Source organism: Aptenodytes forsteri, unplaced genomic scaffold (genome assembly GCF_000699145.1).
Source record: "Aptenodytes forsteri isolate BGI_AS27 unplaced genomic scaffold, ASM69914v1 Scaffold366, whole genome shotgun sequence".
NCBI classification, from domain to species: Eukaryota; Metazoa; Chordata; class Aves; order Sphenisciformes; family Spheniscidae; genus Aptenodytes; species Aptenodytes forsteri.
The window spans coordinates 23,027-33,562 of NW_008794621.1; positions in this window are offsets into that span (position 1 = coordinate 23,027).

The following is a 10,536-nucleotide window of genomic DNA, read 5'->3' on the forward strand; positions in this document are numbered from 1 at the left end:
GGTTGGACTCGATAATCTTAGAGGTCTTTTCCAACCTCAATGATTCTATGATTCTATGATTCTGTGAAAACAAAACAAATCACCCCTCAATGGACTGAAAACCCAAAATGTTAGTATTCAAGACAAAATGTCAAAACTATGATATTTGAGTAGGTTTCAAAGTTAGACAAAAGTTACTTTGGCTGCTCTTAGATCTCTGAATGGCTGATGATCTCCAAAACAAATCACCCCTCAATGGACTGAAAACCCAAAATGTTAGTATTCAAGACAAAATGTCAAAACTATGATATTTGAGTAGGTTTCAAAGTTAGACAAAAGTTACTTTGGCTGCTCTTAGATCTCTGAATGGCTGATGATCTCAAAATTCATTTATTGGCCCAACCAGCAGACCAATGATTAGCTGGACACATTGCTCGTCCCTGAGTGTCCAAGGCCGACTGTTTTTGGGGAGTGCAATAACTTCATTTTGCTTTAGCTGGGGCTACACCACTGCTTTCCTCATTCTGAGCAGTTATTTTTGGTTCGTCTGTGGATTTACACTGTCCTTCAAAGCAGACACCTGGGTGACATCTACTGTGAATATTAACCATGGGCATCCAGTAAAATGTTTAAACCGTGATGCACCAAATCTCATCTCTAATGCATACGTTCTCATAAAATGTGAGTGTCGGAGCGCGGCAGCATTCATCAGTACAATAAAGCTCACTCCCCAGGCTCTCACAGCTGACAATAAAAAAAAAATGTCTACACAGAACCCACATGTCAGCAAACTCATGCAAATGCACTAATTGAGGCTTGGGAATTCAAAGAAATTCACCTGAACTCTCTTATGAATTTCCTGGCTCTTGTCTTTTGGTCTGAAGGAGCTGCAATTCTTTGTCGTTCAGAAAATGTCTTGGGGCAGGTCTGACAGCAAAATATCGTCTATTAAAGAACAGGCAGGATCATCTTTACTGTGGAGAACACTGAAATAATTACTGGGACAGATTCTGCCATCTTCCTTATATTTCCTTTGGACTATTCAGAAGGAAATTGCTACTACAGAGGAGTTGTAAGGACCACAAGATACTAGCAAACAGATTCTGCCTCCAGTACTTGCCTTAATTGATTCTTCCCTCTTACAGCGAATCAATGGGTTAATTCTATAACTGGTGTAAACTGGAATAGTTCCACTGGTTTCAGTGAAAAAGTATAGGTGCATAACAATTGCAGATATGTCCCAGAGAGGAAACTTGAAGAGTAAAATATTGCAGAAGACAGAAAAGAAGACAAAATTTCTTTCTATGTTAATGACTTAGCATCAGAGTTTTTCCGATAGAAACATTTGAAGAAAACAGGAAAGGGAGTCATCGAGGCTTAAAATGCGTCATGTATAGTATTTTTGCTAAGGTAGTATGAATACCAGTATGGGTGAAATCTCGCACTTCCCATAGCTTTTCACTAATTAGAATAGCTTGGAGGAGAAAGGAAGAGCAGAATTGCCATAACTGAGTGTTTGATAGTCAGCAGAGGAGGAACAGTGAGAGGATTCCCAAACTTCTTACAAATCCTCCCAATAAAGAATGGCAAGAACATGTCATCATTCAAAATCACCTGTCTACAAGCACACATCCTGCATTAAAATAACTTCAAAAAGGAACCTTGAAGGGACCAGTAAAAGTTCAATTGCTTAAATGAAAGCTCAACCTCAGCTTAGTGAGATCTCTAGGTAAAAGCTGGCAGTATTTTTGTTGGATAATGGGGAGCCTGGGTGTGAATTCTTCTCAGCATACAAAGATACTGTACATAGAGAGAAGGCAAACTGCTCTCTGCCACTTACTTCCACAAGAATCATGCTTCCTAAAGGTGATTTGCTGTCTTTTCATGCATTCTGAGAAACATGTGAAGAAGGGAGAAAAAAACCAAACCCCAAACCCTGACAGTGTTGAAAATGCTCCAAACCCAAGACTGGTTATTGCACTTCTTCACCTGCTATCCATTAATATTTAATCTGCACATGGATAAAATGTCAGCTGAGCTGTCCAGAAACATCTGGATGTTATGATACCTAACAAATCTAATAGGCACAGCTAATGAGCCCAAAGACGGGGAATGCATTATGTGGTTGCTGTTACAGCCTTCACCCAATGAATATAAATAGGCTTTCGTTGATCTTTTGTCCTACTAAAATGTAACCCAGTTTATTGAACTGGTGAATTGCATTAACCATTTTGACATTATTTCCTTATAAATCTAACATGGTGTCCTTGTTCTGTTCTTCGTCTGTTCATAACGTTAGCCAAAAGGAAAGGACAAAATCCCACAGCAGAGAGGGGTTCCAAACCACTGATGGATGTTGATTTAAATGGGAAATGTTTTTTAAAGCTCAAAGAGAACAGCACTTATCTGCAGAAAAGGGCTGGGGAGGAGGTTGGAGGAATGCATTGTAAAGGACGTGTTACAGACTTGGAGCACAAGTAAATGAAGGTTTGTAAGTAAAACTCAGGAAAGGTTTATGTGTCTGAAAGTTTGCTTACTTTTCACTAGTGTAGTAGTTTATCACGTATTTACAAGCCTCACTTCACAAACTGAAATCAGCATGGCTACTACAACATGAAATAAACAACGGTCTTTAATTAACAGTGGTTATTTTACCATTCCATTTTAAAACATCTTAAAAATATTTCATGAGCTGGCAGTTATGAACATGGCAACAAAAATTTGCCAAAGTTGGGGTTGCATATTTAACATGGTCTCTACTATTTCTATGCAAGTGACTGAAAGGGTTGAAAACATACAGTTGTGCCTATGAGACAAAACATAAACTTATCAAGTATAATTTCTTCTTCATTCAGCTCACAAAAGACCCTCTTTTGTGAAATGCAGGATTAACTGCATTTCTGGGGTCATTATTGTTTATTGCATGTATGTTAATATAAACACAAAATAAATGCTTCTACTACCCGGATTTATAATAGCCATAGACAATATCTAGAACTTTTTTTTAAATTCACAGCTTATGTATCTGAAAAGGTAGACATAAAATCTTTCTGATGATAAACACTTAGAACATTTCAGAGGCAGACTTTATTCCTCCTACTGTTTCTACTCTTTACTGTTTATACTCTCATACTGACGTGTGACTCCTCTTCATAGAGCTTTCCGAATGTGCAGACAGGATCACAGAAAGTTAAACAGAAACTCGCTGTATTTGGTAATTTGTTTTGTATGTATTTAATGTTGCAGGATATCCTAAGGACTATGAAGGACTAGTTGTGCAAGTTACTGTACAGCAGCGGAAGAGAGAGATCCATGCATTAGAGAGGGGACACAAACAAAGGACACAGGAGGTGAATGAGCAGCAAGCTGCTGTGGTAAGGGAAGCAACATGGCTCAGAGGAAAAGTAGAAATCGCTGCCTGCTTTTCAGATAACCTGAGAAGAGGAAACTGTAATTAGAATACAAGCAAATATCCTCATAATCTGTTTTTGACAATGGAAAAACAACTTCTCTACTATTTTTATGAGTCATCTGTTCTGAAATCAATTAGACTTTGGGAATTGTGATGAATATTGATGGCTCTGACAGCATCATGTCTGCTGTATAGGCAAAAGTTAAGGGCTTATAAAAAATTAAAAAATGAGAATAATGAGTGGCTAAAATAGTAAAGGAAATCAAATAAGAAAACTTCAATATCCCTCCAAATACTAAAATCTTTAAATGATCAACTTGTGCTTTAAGATTAGTTATGAAAAATTAAAAGTGCAGAGAAAACTCAGTCTCTTAGATTAAATAAATACTGCACTAGTAAAAGTTTTCACAAAAGCGAAGAACAAGTGAAGAAAGGATTGTTAAAAAATTACTGATGAGCTTTCGTGTATGTACAAATGAGTCAATACATTTATTCTGGACCTGCACTTTTTAACTTTGCATACGTAATATAAAGGGAAGATTAAATATTTTCATTTTTTTTTCCCCAAATCTGTGTGGGATGTTAACAATTCTAAGGAATTTTATAAAGAAAAGGAAGATATTCGATACTTACTATGCCCATCTTTGTAGCAATGTACTAGATAGATAAAGGAAATAAACTTGAGCCCAGTGTTTAATATTGAACAATTTAGTGGGACTGGATTACATTTTGCCCTCCAAAAACGTAGAAATGACAAACATGTCCCTGTTAGAGATGGCTTTGGAGTCAACAATTGATGACAGCAAAAGAGGCCATCTTCTGTCAACATTATCCTTGCCAGATTCAAACAGTCCCCAAATGAAGTTTGCATCTCAATAGTGGCTACCATGGCTCAAAATGAAGAACAAGAAATTCACATTCCAAAACGTATGGCAAAAATCAGTGATGGGAGATGAGAAAGGCAACAAGTAAGAGCCCAGCTCTGTACTGCCTTTATTACACGAGCATTTCCCCTTTTTGGCATTGTAAATCATAACCAAGAGAGGCTTTTTCACCTGGCAGGATAATTCAAGTGAGGGAAAAGTTGTCCTTTTTCTTTATTTCACAGCACAACAGAAGCCCAAATAAGTGGGATGTGACAGGAGAATCAGGCCTTTTGGTTGCAAGTTGTGGGTTTTTAAGAACAAGCCTCCACAAGTATTATTAGGAATAAGAATATTAAACTACTGCAGAGCAATGCTTTTTGAAACCTTTCTAAAATAATAGCTCAAATCTATACTTATGTCTGGGTATTTTTTTTTTTCCTTTTCAGAATGATCTGTACAATATTGCAAATAGTACATATTTATTTTCTCTGCAGCTTTTTGCTAGTTGAAAATTAACTTTGGGATATCTCGAAGACGCAATGTCATCTTCGGATGTTTAAATTACAGTAATTACAATACCTTCTCATTGCTTGTTACTCTTTGGTCTTTTTTTCTCCCTTTATTTCTGTGTTGTTTACTTGACACAGAATTTGCTCATAACACTAAAAACTACACCTTAAACAGGATAATATACATCACTTTTTCAGCCTTTCCCTGCTTGTCAATTACCATTTTGGATGCAACACTCTTGTTAATTTCTGCTGTGCAACATATGGATAATTTCTTTCTCTTTCCATTGCATATACTATTGTAATAACTACTGATAGTTCTGCCAGATAGTGTTGCCACTTGTCCCTTGAAATGCAAGAATCTTCTTTGCATGCCTAATGTAACACGGTGGTTCTCTGCAGCATAGCTGATGAGCTCTTCGATCAGATTTTAAATATATAAATTCTGTCACATTATTTAGAGGGTTAATTACAACTTTAAAAAAGTTCTATAGTTTCTAATTACAGCTAGCTTTCAGTTTTGGATGATTCCTGCTTATACATTTATATGCAATTCCCACTATGGTCGTACCCTGCCTGCCCAATCAATCAAAAGCTGCAGGGTACCCCACAATACCCTGGGATCCAAAATAGCCCAGATGTGGTATTCCCTCTGACCTCCATCACTGGAGGCAGAGGTCAAGGTTGCTGCTGGAAGGGGTCTGGGTGAACAGGTTTTAACAGAGAGGTGTGAACAGGGTGACTCCTGAGACCATGTGGAAGCTGCAGGTGAAACACAACTGGACTAACCCAGTCCACGATTTTATATGGACCCAAGTAACAGTGGTCCAACCTACAAGAAGGATGCACTGAACAACGTATTGGCTGGACAACCAAACACAGTCCCGAGCCACAAAGTCCAGTGCTGGTTGCAGATGTCCATCTGCATAGTCTTTGTAAGCAGCCTGTGTTTTTTGCAGCTGCTCCTGAGGAAACAAATGTATACGTTGCAACTGCTGACGGGAGTCCTCAAGGGAAAACCCCTGGACAGCTGCCCCAGCATAGCTGGGTGGTCACAGGGATGGACCATATTGCATGTAAAAAGGGGTCTGCTGCTTGGAAGACCAGACACTGCTGTTGTAGACAAATTCTGTCAGCAGTAGCAGGTAAACCCAGTCATCCTGATGGCAATTAATATAACACCAGAGATACTGCTCCAGGATCTGGTTCACCTGCTTGGTCTGGCTATTTGACTGTGGGTGATATGGGTTGTAAAGACTGCATTGCACCCCCAGCAGACCCAAAAGTTGCCTCCAGCAGGAAGTGAGCTGGGTCCCTCAGTCTGTCCCCACACAGCCCATGGCAGCCCATGGCAGCGAAATGTATGCTGCAAAAACAATCACGTGGTCCGAGGGGCCAGGGGCAACCTCTTTAGTGGAACAAAAATAGCCACCTTTGTAAACATTTCTACCACCACAAACACTGCTTCACATCCCTGGGATGCAGGCATGTCCCCAGTGAAATCCATTGAAATAATTTGCCATGGATGCTCAGGAGCTGGTAAGGGCCGGAATAGACCCTGCGGCCTCTGCGTCGGTCTCTTGGCCGGGGCATAGACACAGCAAGCCTGAGCATAGCTCATGACGTCTGCATAGACCAAAGGCCACCAGGAGGTCAGTATGACTGAATGCAGTCTTCAGACAACAACCGTGCCCCAATGTCAGCACATCACGACAACGCTGAAGGATCTGTGTCCCCAGCTGAAGGACCTGTGTCCTCAGTGGGGACGTACAGCTGCTCATTGCCATGTGGACAACCACCCTTCTTCTGCAGGTCCTGCGAAGTATCCCCTCCTCAAAAGTGTGTGACCAAAGGATCAATGGCCATCTCAAGATGCACAGAACTTAAAATGGCATTGGCAGGCACAGCCACAACAAAACGTTGTGGAGTGAGAAAATTACAAGGGGATGGATCCACCTTCAGGACAGGCTCAAAGTGAGAGAAAAAGACATGAGATTCAAAGGCTCTAGCAGGCAATAGCTGCAAGAGGTTGACAGGCGATAGCTGGAAGAGGTTGAGCTCTGCTACCAGTCAGTTTTATTAGTTCTCCTGAAAACCCACCAAGGGCATTCATAGACACATTATTTGTAAACATTGCCTCCTTTGAACAGATAGCCCATGACCCTGACAGGAACATCCCCCACCCCAAACCTCCAAACACCGCTCTCCCAATATTCTTCTAAAAAGCATGGATAAGAAGCATAAACAATGTCAAGGAGAAAGTACTGCAGCAAAGCTAGGAGGGCATCTGCAGAAAGACACTGGCAGATGTAACCAAGAAGAAAATTCTATGGAAAAGGGCCAAAAAATCTTCCCATATGTTACAATGGAAACTGCAGTGATTCTCCCCAGCTGAAGGGCTCAGCTAAGGCGGCTCTTGGGGAGAGTGTTATATAAACATGAACTTTGCAAAATAGACTCCTTTCACAGATGTAGCTTACCTATGCCAGCTGACTATAATCCTCAGCTAAACATTCATACTTTCTTAACAACTAATATGAAATTAGTCTGAGTAAACTATCCAGAAGTAAATATTGTCTATCTTTTTTTTTTCCTACTTACATTACTTTCCAATTGTCTCCATGCCTATGGACACCATCCATCTCCTTTGGAAAGAGGTGGGTTTTTTTTAAATTCTTGTCATAGTTTTTGTAAGAGTCATGATTTAACCTCACTTTTCAGGGTTAAAACTTTTTTTTTTTATTTTAAGCTTTTTTTTTTTCTTTCCCCATTGCAATTTGTCCGGCTCCGCTTGTACGGCAGCAATTTCATGGACCAAAGCCTTCCACTGGGGGTAACAGAATATATGTAACAATTTGTATTGAGTTTCCATCATGTTGTACCCGTTGCCACATATGAATGAATTTAGGTTTGCAACACCCCTGTGAGGTAGGGACATATTGATTTTCCTTTATTATAGATTGGGAAACAAAGACTTTAAGCAACAAAGCCTCAGTCAATCACAGAGCCAAGAGCAGATCCCAACTTTCCCAAAACCTAACTTGTGTTGACTATTGCAAGGCTGTTTTCCTACTTTCAAGACGGTGTTATTTTTCAGATAAAAAAACAGAAGGGACAATAATGTTAATATCAGATGGCTCACAAAAATGTGGGACCAGATATACACATGGACATTCTTTTAGAGTGGCTTCTATAATCTAGTATATGTATTTTGGAGAGTGCAATACTGCTGACAAATTTGATATACAATCATTTTGCAAGAGCTTGAGTGGAAATTTTGAAATATTTACCACTGAGCTCTATTAACTGATGGTTTTTGTGGTATTAAGTAACTCAATCTGTTGTCTTTTCAAAGTAGCAATTATTTCTGAACTTTTCCCTTCAATTCTTCATTTTTTCCCTAGAAAGGAGGGCCTAGTAACCCTGAGCTACAGTTAAGAACACTGTTGAGCTCCCCACATCTCACAGAATTAAAGAATGACAAGTTGTTTCTAATAATAGCAAGATTACCCTTTTTTTTGGCAGTAAATAAGCTAGTTGTACCTGCAGTGGAGCATATAACTCAAGTCAATTTTAAAGGAATTTTAATAAAATGTTTGAAAGTTAATTTCAGTCGTTGAGATCCTAAAGTTCCAAAGGCATTATATTTTTTTCACTTAGTAAACCCCTTTGTGACTACTTCTTGACAATTCCCCCTGGAAATATTTTCTAGGAAGTATTACAAGGTATAAGTGAGAAGTTAGAAGTACTTCTGATCATTTTAAAACTCCTTGGTTTTTTTTCTCTTATATAGTTTTCCTCTTAGAGTTAATTACATCCTGCCTGAAAATCTGCAGCTGAAAAAATGATAATTCAGTATTTAAACAGCTAGCATTCAAACAAATCCTTGATATTCAAATGTTGTATGCAGAATGCTACAAAAACAAATTGGATTCAATCTAATCTCTGCATACAAGCCTGTGCTGAACTTGTACATGAAAATACAGTTTTATAATAAAACAGGGAAATAGAGAAAAAAGTGAGAACAACAGTTTGTATTTATCCACTGAGGAATTCATGATCCTTGTAGCACTAAGTTCAGTGCTTTGACTACAAGCAGTTTCACCATGGGGACCAGCATGATGAGAAAAGCATCATGCTTTTTTTTTTTTGTGGGAAAACACAAATCAGAAAATAAGAGGCTGAGGGAAATTATTCAAATACACACTGTTTCCCAATTTTTTGAATAAGTAAACTACAGAACAGCAGCTTTCTTTTATTAGTGCAGCAGCAAAAGACAGGCAAAATGAAAACTGTAGAATGTTTGAAATATAGATGGTTAATTAAATACACCTGTTCTGATTGAGTTTTTTCTGGAATGAAATAAACCAATACTAGAAATGTATGGGCCAATCTGTCATGATCAAACTGTCATTCAAACAGGACTAGAGTTCTGAATCGTGATGGTTATATGTTGTCATCATAACTTTGCAATACTAAGTATGGACCCCTGAAGCATATAGAACAGTTTCAGGTATGGACATACCTACCTAGCCATAGTCTGAAACACAGGTGAAATGGTATCAATTTGGTTTGTCTTTTATTCAGAAGATAAAACCATCTAAAATACAGTACCAGTTCTAGAGGGCATGAAGATTTCCTTCTATGCGGGGAGTTAAAGTAATTTAATGGTATAAAATAAAATCACGTATCAAAATTGCCCTGGAATAAGGTCCTGCACAATAAGACTTCTCTCTACAATAAATCACACTAGTATGGGCGTAGTTGCTGAGCCTGTTGGGAAATTAATGAGAAAATGGGTCACTGAACTAAGTACTTGCTATAAGCAGATACTCATTAACAAGGTAGTACTTCACACTATCCCATGTTTTATTATCATACAACACTACTATGAACAACTACATTCAAAGAACATTACTATGCTTGCAAGACCAATCTCCCCAAAGAAGCAAAATGCCAGAATCAAAACTGCTTTTGCAGTCTTAGTATAACCTCATCCTCACTGCCTTTGCTTATATTATGCTTCAGCTGCATGATCATGATCCTGTTTTGGTCTCCACCAGAACTCTCCCCTGTTCAGTGCATAGAAGGGTTAATACTTGGCTCTTAGCTCAGTGCTTTCTTTTGTTCTGTAGTAACACCCAGGATTTTTTTTACAGTGCCTGATCCAAGCCCATTCCTGAGTCAGAATTCTTCATTTCTTTTTGGCTGTGTTATGGCACTCACCAATATGCTATCTGCAATCTCTGACACCACATTCATTCAGCAGCACTTTGCATCACTGTCAGTTGTTGATGGGAGTGATCAGAGTTGGCTCAAGCTCCCTTTGAGCATAGACCAAATTATCTGGCTCACAGTGCTGTCACACAACCCTCGCTTTAGGGATCAGTGGCAATTCTTGAGAGGCACTCTGATTTCCTGTCAACAGTGGCATCATCTCCCTTTTTCTGCCTCTCTGTGTTTCAGCAATGGTTTGCGTCAGCAGATATCTTGCCTCCCTCAGTGAGGTGGGAAAAGACAGCCCTAAATGAAGGAGTGACTACATCAGTAGACATGGGAAGGGCTAAAAGGCGTCGTCTATCTGGACCTCTGTAAGGCCTCTGATACGGTCCCCCACAACATCCTTCTCTCTAAACTGGAGACGTATGAATTTGATGGGTGGACTGTCCGGTGGGTGAGGAATTGGTTAGGTGGTCGCATCCAGAGGGTAGTGGTCAACGACTCAATGTCCAGATGGAGGTTGGTGACGAGTGGCGTCCCACAGGGGTCC